We start from the raw sequence: 15,264 nt of genomic DNA, 5'->3' as shown, positions 1-15,264 counted from the left end.
AACTGGACACAGTATTCCAGATGAGGTCTGACCAAAGAGGAGTAGAGGACAATAATGACCTCACATGATCTAAAATGTATGCTTCTGTTAATACATCCTAGAATTGCATTTGCCTTTTTTGCTGCTGCATCACACTGTTGACTCATATTCAGTCTATGATCTATTAGTATACCCAAGTCTTTTTCACATGTGCTGTTGCTTAGCCCTATTCCCCCCATTCTATATATGCTTTTTCATTTTAATTGCCCAGATGTAGTACTTTGCATTTTTCCCTGTTAAAAACCATTCTGTTAGTTGCTGTCCACTGCTCCTGTTTATTTATATCTTTTTGAATACTCTCTCTCTCTTATCTAGTATGCTTCATATTCTTCCCTCTTTTCGGAATTGTTAACAATTGTGCTTTGAGAATTTCAGTTTTCAAGATTTCCCATCCTTCCTGGACATTTTTGTCCTTAAAGATAGCCAGCCATTGGATCCCTCCAATTCTCTTTCTGAATCCCATAAAATCTGCCTTTCTGAAATCTAGCCTTGACGTCTGAGTGTTCACAGGTCTTCCTCCTCTAGTTATCCAAAATTCTAAAATAGCATGGTCGCTACCTCCTAGGGTCCCAACCACTTTTACCTCCTCAACCATTTCCTCCCTGTTTATAAGGATTAGATCCAAGGTAGCAGTTCCCCTTGTTTTCTCCCCTACCTTTTGGAAGATAAAGTTGTCAGCAAGAGAGGATAAGAATTTCCTTGACCTGTTAGTTTTTCCTGAGAGAGATTCCCAACAAATGTCTGGATAGTTGAAATCTCCCATGACAACTATGTAATATTTTTTAGAGAACTTGGCCAATTGATGCATAAAGAATTCATCCATATCTTCAGCTTGCACAGGCAGTTTGTAGTAAATGCCTACAATGGTGTCTTTTCCATTGTTCTGTCCTTGTATTCTTACCCAAACAGTTTCCACAGAACTCCATGTCTCTGAAGCTTCAATCTCTGTGCAGATATACGCGTTTCTAACATACAATGCGACACCCCCTCCTCGTTTATCAAGTCTGTTTCTTGCAAATAAGCTGTATCCTTCTAGCCTTGTATTCCAATCATGTGTATCGTCCCACCAAGTTTCAGTGATTCCAATGACATCATATTTCTTTTCCTGCATTAGTAGTTCCAATTCTCCTTGTTTGTTGCCCATGCTTTATGCATTAGTATAGAAACATTTTAATTTGTGATTGGTTTCTCTTTCTCTTTCTATTTTTATTATTTAGATTCTTTTGTCTTTGTTCTTCCTTTTCACTTCTAATAGCAGAGTTCTCAATAGCATTTGTCAGGTGTATGGCTTTTTCTGGCCTTTTGCTTCCCTTCCCACATTGTCTAGTTTAAAGCTCTCCTGATGAGTGTAGCAAGGTGACTTCCAAATATATGTTTTCAAGTCTTCGTAAGGTGTACCCCATCTCTAGCAAGTAGTCCATCATATAGGTAATTCACTCCGTGATCCAGAAATCCAAAACCTTGCTGATGGCACCATCAACATAGCCAGTTGTTCACCTGCAGAATCCTATTCCACCTCCTTGTTCCATGGCCATCCACTGGGAGGATGGAAGAGAAGACCACCTGCGCTCCCAGTTCTTTCACTTTCTTACCTAAGTTTTCAAAGTCACTGCAGATGGTTTCCAGGTCGTTTCTTGCAGTGTCATTTGTCCCCACATGTATTAGCAGTAATGGGTAGTCATCTGTATGTCTGAAGAGTCCTTATATCCTGTCAGACACAACTTTAATTTTTGCACCTGGAAGACAGCACATTTCTCTTCAGGTTATATCCTGTCTGCAGATAGCGGCCTCTGCTCCTCTCAACAGGGAATCCCCCATGACCACCACTCTCCGTTTCTTCTTCACAACATTTTTCTTTCTCCATCCAGGAGGATTCTGAAGGTGTGCGAGGTTGCTGTTTGTGGGTAAATTCTTATCCTGATGTATTTCTTCATCATTCTCCTGCGTAAGAGCCTGGTACTGGTTCCTTAGCAGTATGGGCGATGACTGCCTCCCGATCCTCCTGCTTCTCTGGGTCACATGTTTCGATTCTTCTGTTTCTTCAGGTGCACTTCAAATTTCTTCTCTTTCTGTAACATGTAGAGATAATTCTGCTCTGTCTAAGAACTCTTCACCTACCTTAATGATCTTCAATGTAGCGAACCTCTCTTCGAAATTTCACAACTTTTCCTCCAACAGGGACACAAGCTTGCATTTGTGGCATGTGAAGTTTGGCTTTTCGAGTGGTAAGTCTGTGAACATGTAGCAAGAAATGCAGCTCACCAAATGGCTCCTGGCCTCTTCCATGTTGTTATTGCTAAAGAGATTTCAAAACGATAAAAATGAGTCAAAATTCAGCACGCGGTTTACCAATTTCCTCTTTTCAGCTGCAACGGCCAAAATCCAGTGATCGTTGAGCTCGCGGAGACTCTTCACTTATCCCAGAAGGCACTGGGAATATGTAAATTCTCTCCTCAGGACTCTTACCCTGGTTTAATTTCCATGGTAACAAATCAACTCTATTATGTGACCAGCACGTCACTTATTCCCTTCCTCTTACTCTGTGGCTCCGAGTTACTAAATACAAACGCGGATTCTGTGGTGCACATGATGCAGTCACGTAATGCTGTTCTCTGACGTCGGAAATATGTAGCCTGGATGCCTTTCTTAAAAAGTATAAAATTACAGGTTATATACAGTAGTTTCCTTGATATTGCGTTGATCCAGGGAGCTAGTCTGATTGGTGTATGTGGACTGGGGAAGGAATTTTTTTTCCCAATGTGAAGCTTAGTTTGCCACATGGGTTTTTTTTCCTTCCTCTGGATCAACATGTTAGGGCAGGTTTGGATAGGATATGGGTTGAAATAGATGGACTTAAAGTCTTTCTTCAACCTTAATAACTATGTTACTATGATACGTCACATCCTTCACCGCATTCGGGAAGTCGTCACCGGGCGTCATATGACGTACTATTCCGTCCATGTGCCCCCGTAATTAATCCCCATGGATGGAATGGTACGCCATATGAGATCATCCGTGCTCATGGGGGGAGCGTGGCTAATTGCGGCCGGTTGTCAGCTGATCTGATTATCACAGCTGACACCCAGCACCAAGTGCCAGAAGTGGTCACAGAATGCTGGGATCAAACATGATCGAAACATTCTGAGAGCAGGCAGAGGGGATGTCAGCTATGACAGCCCCTCTGCCTTTGGATCGGATACCCCACGGCAAGATGCGGGGTACCGATCGCTGCCATGGAGACCCGATGTCATCACAACGACATCTGGGTATCCACTGCTGAGAGACTTCCTGTCATGCGCAGTTCATGACAGGAAGCCTCATAGGTCAGTGTGCAATTCTTTGCAGGGCTGACAGCATTTATAGCATGCAGATCTGCATGCTATAGAAGCACTCAGCCTGCACAGAATGAGTGTCCCATAGTGGGACACTGTGAAAAACTAAGAATTAATAAAAAAAAATAAAATTATTGCAAAATTATTTTAAAAAATATAAAAAAATAATAAAAAAATCAATATTTATAAAATCAATAAATAAATATTTAAATAAAAGAAAAATCTACATAATAATAGTACACATATTTAGTATCACTGCTTCCATAATGACCCGCCCTATATAACTAACCCACTAGTTAATCCCTTTAATGAATACCATGAAAAACAAGGGAAAAAAACTATGCTTTATCATCAAACCGCAGAACAAAAGTGGAATAACACGCGATCTAAAAGACGGATATAAATAAACGTAGTACCGCTAAAAACATCATCTTGTCCCATAAAAAACAAGACTCCATACAGGGTCATCAGCTAAAAAATAAAAAACATAGCTCACAGAATAAAGCGATGCAAAAATAATTATTTTTTTATATAAAATAGTTTTTATTGTATAAAAGCGACAAAACATAAAAAATACAAATGAGGTATCGCTGTAATCGTACTGATCTGAAGAATAAAAGTGCTGTATCAATTTTACCACACGCGGAATGGTGTAAACGACCCCCACAAAAGAAATTCATGAAATGCTGTTTTTTGTTCATTCTGCCTCACAAAAATCGGAATAAAAAGCGATAAAAAAGGCATGTGCTCGAAAATAGTACCAATAAAAACATCAACTCGTTCCACAAAATACAAGACCTCTCATGACTCTGTCGGCTGAAATATGGAAAAATTATAGCTCTCATAATGTGGTGATGCAAAAACTGTTTTTTTGCAATAAAAGTTGTCTTTTAGTGTTTGACAGCTGACATATATAAAAACCCGCTATGAAAAACCGGTTATAAATAGTAAATCAAACCTCCCTTTATCACCCCCTTAGTTTGGGAAAAGTAAAATAAAAAATCTATTTATTTCTATTTTACCATTAGGGATAGGGCTAGGGTTAGGGTTAGGGCTAGGGTTAGGGCTAAAGTCAGGGTTAGGGTTGGGGCTAAAGTTAGGTTTAGGTGTTATGAATGGGTCACCGAGGAGGACAACAAAGGGTCAAGTCCCAGAAAACCAGAGAGGTTGGTAACTATGCAGATTGCAGATCCCTGATCCTATCCACACATCTAGCAGTAGCAGTGGAGCGTTCCTACGATGACCTAGACGTCTCATCACTGCCAGAGGACTACATAAGCCTAAAGCAAGAAAAGGGGAAAACTAACTGCCCCAGAGCAGACCCCAAAGGAATAGACAGCCCCCACACATGTATTGACGGTGAAACAAGATGAAAGCACAAACACAGGCAGGAAAATAGGCTGAACAAACGATGGGGCCCAAACTAACTATTAAGGATAGGAAAGGAAAGACACTGTCTGCAATCTGCCAAAAACCCTACAAAAATAATGTCCAACACGTCTGATAACAAAATTAACCCTGAAGTCACTAGACTTCTCCCACTATATCAGCACTCTGAAATATTCTGAGACAGAGCAAAAAAGAGGCCAATCTAATAAGGGACTAAAAAGCAAATTGGCAAATACAGATAGATAAAAGTGGAAATTCAGCACAGCCCCCGCCGGGGCTGGCTGAACACACAAAAAACTGAATAGACCAACAAAATCAAGTGTGAACATTAGCAAAAACACTTAGCTTCAAGAAGGCTGGAACAGAGCTGAAAACAAAGACCTGAGCAGCCTGAAGCAATCACCAGCAATGACTTAGGGCATCGGCTGTCTTAAATCCAGTCTAAGATTCCTGAGGCCCAATCGTCATCCTCATTATCAGGTGGTATTAAAACAGCCTCATTACCTCCTGTTACCACCAGAGGGAGTCTGGAAGGAGAACTCACTACTGGTGGACCAGAGAATGAACTCACAACATTTAGGGTTACAATTGGGAATAGGGTTAGGGTTGGGATTAGGGTTAGAGGTGTGTTAGGGTTAGGTTTGTGGTTAGGGTTATGGTTAGGGTTGGGATTAGGGTTAGGGGTGTGTTGGGGTTATAGTTGGGGGTTTCCACTGTTTAGACACATCAGAGGTTCTTCAAACGCGACATGGTATCTAATCTCAATTCTAGCCAATTTTGCATTGAAAAGTCAAACAGTGCTCCTTCCCTTCCGACCACTGCCATGCACCAAACAGTGATTTACCCCCACATATGAGGTATCAGCATACTCAGGACAAGTTGTAAAACAACTTTTAGAGTCTAATTTCTCCTGTTACCCTTGGGTAAATAAAAATTGTGGGCGAAAAGATCATTTTTGTGAAATAATATGATTTTTTATTTTTACAGCTCTACATTATAAATTTCTGTGAAACACTTGGGGGTCCAAAGTGCTCACCACACATCAAGATACAGTACAGACCAAAAGTTTGGACACACCTTCTCATTCAAAGAGTTTTCTTTATTTTCATGACTATGAAAATTGTAGATTCACTCTGAAGGCATCAAAACTATGAATTAACACATGTGGAATTATATAATTAACAAAAAAGTGTGAAACAACTGAAAATATGTCTTATATTCTAGGTTCTTCAAAGTAGCCACCTTTTGCTTTGATTACTGCTTTGCACACTCTTGGCATTCTCTTGATGAGCTTCAATAGGTAAGATGGGCAAACAAAAAGATGGGCAAACAAAATCCGGCCGATGTCGAGTCTCTGTACACCAGCATTAATCATATAGATGGGCTGGAGGCTGTACACTTCTTTCTCAGTATGGGTGATCTTGGTCCGTCCCTGCGCTCCTTGGTCATGGAGCTGCTGGAATTCATTTTGACCCATAATTTTTTTACTTTCAAAGACAGGTTTTATTTACAGAAACGCGGCACGGCGATGGAGGCGGCGTGTGCGCCATCTTTCGCGAATCTCTTCCTTGGTTACTGAGAGAGTGGAGTTTTCGGGGATGGCGCATGCGCCGCTTCCCATGCGCTGTGCTGGTACAGATATATTGATGACATTTTATTGATTTGGCAGGGTCCCGAGCATGCTCTTCAGGATTTTATAGACAATCTCAATCACAAAAATTTGAATATCAAATTGACGTACAAGATATCCAAGAAAATCATTGATTTCCTAGATATCAAAATTATAGTGTCAGATGGTGGCACAGTGTTGACCGATGTCTTCCGTAAGGAGACCTCGGTCAATGCGTTTTTGCATGCTACATCTGCACATACTTCTTCCACCATTCGTGCCATTCCAACTGGCCAATTTTTGAGATTAAAATGCATTTGCTCTACTGATGGGGTGTTTGAAGAGCAGGCTCGGGACCTTTCACAGCGGTTCCGTGATCGGGGCTACAGCAAGAGATCGATCAAAAGGGGTTATTTGCGAGCTAAAAAAAACTCCACGCAACCAACTTTTGGGGGGAGACATAAGGTGGTTAATCAAAACCAGCCCATAAGATTTATATCTACATTCAACAATCGTTGGTCACAGATATGAGACATCATGACTAGACATTGTCCCGTTTTACGATCAGACCCGGCACTGAGGAGCATTTTGCCGAACGCCCCCTACTCACAGCCAGGAGACCCCAAAATCTGAGGGATATTTTGGTAAGAAGCCACTATGTGGCCAGTCCTCCAGACCCTTTTGGTGCTGGTGTACAGAGACATGGCTGTTACCCATGCGGCTCCTGCCTGGCTTGCAGGAACATTCTTCGGGCTACTTCTTTTTCGGCTGCGGATGGAGGTGGGAGCCATCGGATCACTAACTATATATCCTGCAGCACATGTTATGTGATTTATCTTGCCACATGTCCATATGGATTGAGATATGTGGGTTTGACCTCTCGCGAACTCCATGTTCGTGTTAGAGAACACATTAGAGATATCAGGGCAGCCAAATAAATTGTGGATCCTGTGCTGCTTAAGACGATCCCTAGACATTTCAAGCTGCACCATAAGTGTAATTCTTCAGGCCTTAAATTTATTTGCATTGATCGGGTGCGTGGGGGGATCAGAGGAAGTGATCTCAAACACACATTGGCGCAGCTTGAATGTCGGTGGATCGTCAGCTTAAAAACCATGGTACCCAACGGCTTAAATGAAAAATTATCCTTCGCCTGTTTTTTGTAATTGGATATTTAATACCCTCCTTTCCTCTGTTTTCTTTTGGTTTTAATGGCGTGCTGTTTTTAATTTTATTTTGTTTACAATTATTGCAGTAATTATCTATGAATGATGTGACCTATCCAGAGGCATGATTGACGGCGGTGGTGGGCTTCAGTTCCGCTGACATGGCTTTCTGACACTTTGAAGTTGATAAATAATTAATCCGGTGACCCGTGATGGAGGCACTGATCTTCATCGTTGACTGCCCAAGAAGCATTATGAACTATGTTGTATTAAAAGTCTAATTTTATTTTACATGACTAATTTGGCAACTATATTGTTTATTAAGAATGGGCTCATGTTGTTGATGGGTGTATTGCAATTCCTGCAATGGGTGGTATTGTGGGCCATTAGATTTATTCCTTCTCCTCTTTTTCCTTGGTTCTGTTTTTTATTATTATTTTTTCTCTTTTTCTTTTTCTCCCCCTTTTTTTTAATTTTTGTGCCCTCATCACATGTGTGGTATCTATATATTCCATATTATTATACATTGTCCTCTTCTCTCCTTTTCCTGCCAACTGTTAATATATCTGTGGTATGGACGCACATGCGTAGGTGGCAGCATAGCACTGTTTCTTCTAAGGCTCCTACGGAACATCAGTGTGGTTCTGATGCTTTTGAAACCTCCTTGGTCTCGTGCTTTTTTTCTGCTCTTCCCTTTTCCCCTCCCCCCTTTTTTCATTTTTCCACATTCATTATTTTTTCATTTTCTCTTTCTTTTTCAGTTCCTTTCGACAATTGTATGACCCTATTGGGTTTGCGCTCTTATTTTGTGAGCACTACTTAAAATCCTAACATTACCATGCACCGGGTTTTGTTTGCCCATCTTTTTGCCAGTTACTAATATGTCCACCGCAGGGGTGCGCATGTGCGGGCGGTTCCATAGTCTCGCGATCCCTAAGGCCTCCATATGGTGACCGCGCGTTCCACTGACGGCATGGGAGATTTCTCCTGACCTGTGTTGTCATTGGAGGGCCGGTGGTGACGCGGTACCTGTGGAAACTCCGTCCCTCATGCGCCGTTATACTGCGGCTGATTTCATGCACCTGATTGTGGGGTTATTTATGCCCGGTTAGCATACCTTTCCACACTGCCCCCGAGGAAGCCAAATAGGTGAAACGTGCGTTGGGGCACGTTCCTGGAGCCGGGATATTCACCCACATGGGTAAGCACTAAATGGCACTTTAGCCTGCACCGTCACTTTATATACTTAAGGATACTACTTTGATATACAGACTCTCCTTTTGGAGTTCTATGTTATGGTAGCCACATTTATTATTCTCTTACAGTTCTGTCACCCTACTTTGAACTGAACTTCTGGTTTATATGGTATACTAACTGATACACTAGTATATGTAGGGTGTGACTCTGATTTTGAATGACAGTCTATTTAGATCTTGTGGCGTTTTTTACTATATCATTATATGTCTCCCTTGGAGGTTTTTCTGTCTGGTGCACATTATTCTGCCTTGGCTTTGAACGGTCCCGGGGAATTTTCTGTTTGTTTCTCAAAACTGACCACTTCATCTACTATTACTGTGTTAATTGTGGTTTTATGTGATGATTAATAAAAGGAATATTTTATATTCAATTTTGTGTTTTTCTTTATGCAAGGGCTGGATGCTCCTTTATTGTGTATATTCTAAATTTCTTAGGGAGTCTACTTTCCAAAATGCTGTCACTTGTTGGGGGTTTGCACTGTTTAGGCACATCAGGGGATCTCCAAACACAACATGACATCCGATCTTAATTCCAGCCAATTTTGCATTGAAAAGTCAAACGGCGCTCCTTCCCTTCCGAGCTCTGTCATGTGACCAAAGAATGGTTTACGTGCACATATAGACCCTTCAAAGTGACTTCAAATGTGGTGTGGTCCCTAAAAAAATGGTGTTGTAAAAATGAGAAATTGCTGGTTAACTTTTAAACAAAATTGTGGTGATGTAAAGTAGACACATGGGAAATGTTATTTATTAACTATTTTGTGTGACATATTTCTCTATTTAAAGGCATGAAAATTCAGTTGGAAAATTGCAAAATTTTCAACAAATTTCCATTTATTTTCACAAATAAATTCATTCATATCAAAGAAATTTTACCACTATCATGAAGTACAATATGTCATGAGAAAACAATGTTAGAATCACTGGGACCCATGAAAACTTTCCAGATTTATTACCTCATAAAGGGACAGTGGTTAGAATTGTAAAAATTAGCCTGGTCATTAACATACAAACCACCCTTGGGTGTAAAGGGGTTAACAGAGGCTATTCAGCCTCTGTGTCATTGACCATTGACATTTTAGATAGATTTCTGACCAATTGCCCATCACCCCTGGACAAAGAATTTCAAGCAAAATGAGGGTTGAACGTGGTGGGAACCTGGATACTTTCACTCTGCGGTAAACATGTTTTTTGTCATTTGTATCTACATACTGCATTAGTGTGGGTTTATTAGGTGTATCTGCCAGGGCTTAGACTTTATAATACTGTAAGCCACTTTGTTGGTTGTTTATTTATATACATATATATCTTTGCAGATTGAGTTCATGATTAGCTTTACCTGATTGCACTTGCCTTTACCTTATTATATTTGCATTTGCACTTTAATTTACCCTTTCTGGCCATGGTATGAAAACATACTCTTTTCTTAATACATATATATGCACTTTTTTATTATATTTTGTACATACATATATGTAGGTGTTCCAGCTGATAATAGCAATTTATATGAGATATACCGTATTTAAAAATAATTTTTTTTGCATATCCAGGTGCACCCACCTTTTTCTGTTCTTGTTCTTGTGTGTCCCCTTCTGTCTCATTGTAATTAATATATTTATATATGATTGAATATGTCTTTTTAACTTTGTTTAAATTAAAATATTTTTAGCCCTTTCAGAAAAGTTTGATTTATCTCAGTGTCTGTCCTCTGAAATTCCCTTTTCTTCGGGGCAAATATTTGGGATTGAAGTTATTGGTGTAGGTAGATAGCTCATTTACTGAAAAATCTGTGCATGTTACAGACAAAGTTTGCACCAAATTTTGTTTCAGATTTGGTGCACATTTCACCTTTTCAATTGCAAAAATGAAATGCAGAAGATTTTAAGTTTTGTACAATTGCCAGCTACTTAGCTGGTATTGTTGTACTCATTGAATTTTCTACATGCAAAACTGTCCAGGAAAGCAGCACCAAGTTTCCAATGTGTAAACTGAGCCTTAACGAGGACTTTTCACAAATTTTGACTTTAAACTATAACATTTTGCACATAGTTGTATTATTATAGAAAAAAGTGTTCTTTTTCTAAATCTTTTTGTGGAAAATAGAGGTAGACATTACGGTAATTCGGTTTCTAGTAACCCACCGCGACAGCACACCAGGAGGATGTTACCCCTTTCCTAATAGGGACAGGAAATGACAAAGAGGTTATTACCCCTCCCACATCCTCCCCCTTCAGTGTTATTATAAAGGACCACAGGAGAAGGAATGCTTCAAATTATATTTATTCTCTCCAAAACACAATTTAAGCAAAGGGAGGGATTACTCCTGCTGTCGTGGTGGGTTACTAGAAACCAAATTACCAGTAAGTCTAATTCTATTTTCTCTATTAACTCCCCACGACAGCACACCTGGAGCAGTACCCAAGGGTAATCATTAGGGAGGGACTATAGCCATATGGACTTTTCTTCCGTAGGTCAAATCTTCTTTTGACATCAGGTCCAGTCCGTAATGTTTGGAGAATGTATGGACCGAGGACCAGGTAGCAGCTCTGCATATCTGCTCAATGGAAGCACTGGCTTTCTCAGCCCAGGAGACAGTTGTTGCTCTGGTAGAGTGGGCTGTAAATATTTCTGGTGGTGGAAGGTCCTGAACCTGGTATGCCTCCAGGATTGCTCTCTTGATCCAATTGGCAATTGGAGACCTGGAAGTTTTCTTTCCCTTATTCTGGCCTCGAAGGTGAATAAACAGGTTATGATCCTTCCTGATCTTCTCAGATATTTGGAGGTAATGGAGAACCATTCTTCGGATGCCAGAGTGTGGAATTGCTCTTGATAGAAGGAGGGGAGAATCACTTCCTGGGATCTGTGAAACTCTGAGACTACTTTAGGAAGAAACTATGGATCCAATCGCAGAATAAGTCGGTCTTGCAAGATCTTCATGTAGGGTTCATTGATTGAGAGAGCCTGCAGTTTGTCCACTATCCTGGCTGTAGTTATTGCTACCAGGAAGGTGGTTTTCCAGACAAGTCTGTCTACATCTATTGACAAAAAGGGCTCAAAAGGTGGAACTTTGAGCCCCCTCAGGACCACATTGAGGTCCCAGGATGGAACTAGGCTAGAAATTCTCAGACATATGCAGGATGCTGCCATCATAAATCTTCTGATCCATCGGTGGTTGGCTAGTGACTGGTCAAAATATGAGCCTAGGGCCGCCACTTGGACCTTGAGGGTGCTAGGTCTGAGACCTTTCTCGAGCCCTTCTTGTAGAAAGTCTAGGATCCGGGCTACATTTGGTTGGTGTGGGTTTGGTCTTTTGGGTGCACTCAATGTGATAAAGGTTTTCCATATCTTTTGGTAAATGGAGTTGGTCACTGTTTTCCGGCTCTTTTGTAGTGTCTTAATGACCTTCTCTGATAACCCTCTTGTTCTCAAGATTGAGGATTCAGAAGCAAGGCCTTCAAGTGCAACCTCTCGGGATCCGGATGGATTATTGGACCTTGGTAGAGAAGGTTCTTGACTGGAGGTAGTGCTATCGGTCCTTCTACTCTTAGGTTGGCCAGGGTCCCGAACCAGCTTCTCTTGGGCCAGAATGGAGCTATCAAGATTGTTATGACCCTCTCCCTTCCTATCTTCTGCAGAACTTTCAGTAGAATTGGCAAAGGAAGGAAGGCATAAGCCAGTCTGAATGCCCATGGGTGGGATAACGCATCCACACCTAAGCAGGGATCGGTTTGAGGAAAAATATTGATCCACCTTTGTATTTTGACCACTCTGGAAGGCCCAATATTCTGATTAGTATCTGAAAGACCTCATGGTCTAGACCCAATTCCCCCAGATGAATTGTTGTTCTGCTCAGGTAATCGGCCTGTACGTTTACCGCACCCCTTATATGAAGAGTGGACAGGGAGATAAGGTGTTTTTCTACCCAAGAAAATATTCTGGCTGAAATTGCTTTTAGATCCTCATGCCTTGTACTTCCTTGCTGACGAAGGTGGGCAATTGTTGTCATGTTGTCTGAGTATATCTTGATGTGGGTATCCTGGACAATGGTTACTGCTGCTCTCAGGACCTCCTCCACTGCTTTCAGTTTCCTGAAATTTGAGGACCTCTGGCTTATGTTGTCTGACCTGCATCCTTGCAGTATGTGTTGGGCTACTGTGGCTCCCCATTCTTTTCCTACTGGGCATCTACCTTTATAGTGACCGTTGGGTCTTGTGTCCAGGAAACCCCTCTGCTCAAGTTTTTGTCTTGTAGCCACCATGTTAATGAAGACATTACCCGAGTTGGAATTGGGATCTTCCTATCTAAGGAACCTGGGGATCTGTCCCATTTTGTCAGTATGTGAGTAGTCAGAATGTGTGTAGTGTCCTGGTGTGAGCTTGTGTCCATGCTACCATCTGGATGCAGGATGCCATGGATCCAAGAACTGACATGGCCCATCTTAATGATACTATTTCCTTGCTCCACAGCATTCTTATCTTTGCCTTTAGCAAGACCTGTTTCTGCTTGGGCAGGAAAGACATCTGGCCTTGAGAGTATAGGAGGACTCCTAAGAACTTTCGTTGTTGCCGGAATCATATCTGACTTCTTGTGGTTCACTATCCAGCCTAGGGATGATAGGATCTGGGATGACATCTGTATATGTTCTTGTAGCATGGGTGCTGAAGGAGCCACTAACAAGACATCATCGATGTATGGGAGTATGCATGTGTGCTGACCTCTGATGTAAGCCATGATCCTGGACAAGATCTTTGTGAAGATCCATGGGGCTGAGGACAGACCAAACGGGAGGATGTTGAACTGTTCTATGTGCTCACCCCTGGTGATTGTGAACCTCAGGAATCTCTGATAAGTTCGATGGATCGGGATGTGGTAATATGCATCCTGTAGGTCTATCATCACCATGACAAAATCTTGTCCAATCAGAGGTACAGTTGACCTGATAGATTTCATCTTGAACCTTCTGTTGGTTATGCAAAATTTCCTTGATGACCACCGTCAGCACGGCACCTCCAGGATGACCTCTTCATCGCTAGAAGGGACAGGAAAAAACACTAAGGAGGGAGGATGTGGGATGGGTTTTTAACCTCTTTGTCATTTCCTGTTAGGAAAGGGGTAACATCCTCCAGGTGTGCTGTCGTGGGGGATTACTAGAGAAATATAGGGTGCCAAAATTTCTGGCATCTAATGTGATTTTTTCTTATTGTTTGGGCTTGCTCACACTGGCGAGTAGCATACAATGAGTCTCTAGTTGAGATAATCAGATGATATATGCAAATGAACCTCAACTCAAACTCTACCGAGTGTCATTTTACTGTGATCCGAATCTCTTCCATGACAAAATCGCAGCACAGGTGCGAGGGGGACGAAGAAAGTAATGTCTTCATCTCTCCATTACCAGCATCCAATGTAATCAGACTGCACTAGGATAAAATATGAGTACAGTCCAATGTTTCACTGGCACCCATGGACTTGTATGGGTGTGCACGATCTGATTAATGGATGTACGAATTGGCACAAGAAAGTAATTTCATATCCACACTGCCACATAGTAAAACATTGGGCCGAGTTCTATCCAATAAAACACTGAATAACACTCGGTAGTGTGAGTGACCCCTTTACCTGGGCATTTCTTTCATTTCTGTGGATGTGCACTTTTATCCATCAATGATGCTTGCCCTGTCATAAAATGACAGCATTATGTGAATGAAAAAGTAGATGCCCACAGTTCTAACTGAAATGAAATGTGACAATAGGGTCAGAACTGTGCTAGCATGATAATTATTCATTCTCGTTCCCCAGATGTGCGAGCTGCCAACTTTTACTTCTGCTCTGACAATGTGATGCTCATGTTGCGGCCCAATACTGTACAAGAAGATCAGGCAATTCATGTGACCATACTGACGATTCCCTCCCAGAACTTCTCACGTGCAATGCTCTCCTTCTGGTAGTTCACAGGTGACCATGCTGACAATGCCTCCCTCCAGGAACTTTTTGTTAGAAAAGCACTGAGAGAGAAATAGGACAGCAGCATCACAGTGCAGGAGCAGCAGAAACAGTGAGGAGTGTCGCAGGAGGACAGAGGATGAGTAAGCATTGGCACAGTTCTTACCTTCTCTATAGACTTTTCCTTTCAGTTAGACCTATGAGCGTCAACTTTTTCATCCCTATGACACTTCCTTTTTAAGAATGGACAGCATCATAGTGGGATTAAAGTACAAGCTCTCAGAGCTGAAAGTAATGAAATGCCTAGTTGAAATATAACAAAATTAACACATTAAGTGCCAGTAATTTTGTCGCACTGTATCTCTACAACAAAGTGGAGAAAAAAAATGAGAAAGCAAAATTTTGTGAAAGTTTCTCTGTAAAACATTACAAATTTTTTTTCAATTCAATTTGTAATGGGGCCCAATTTCATTTTTTTTCTCTCTGAATCTCATGAAATTCATGAGGAAAAAAAGAAAAGAACCACAAAC

Source organism: Dendrobates tinctorius, unplaced genomic scaffold, assembly GCF_039654945.1.
Source record: "Dendrobates tinctorius isolate UK_male_01 unplaced genomic scaffold, ASM3965494v1 ptg000042l, whole genome shotgun sequence".
NCBI lineage: Eukaryota > Metazoa > Chordata > Amphibia > Anura > Dendrobatidae > Dendrobates > Dendrobates tinctorius.
This window is presented reverse-complemented; position numbering follows the sequence as displayed.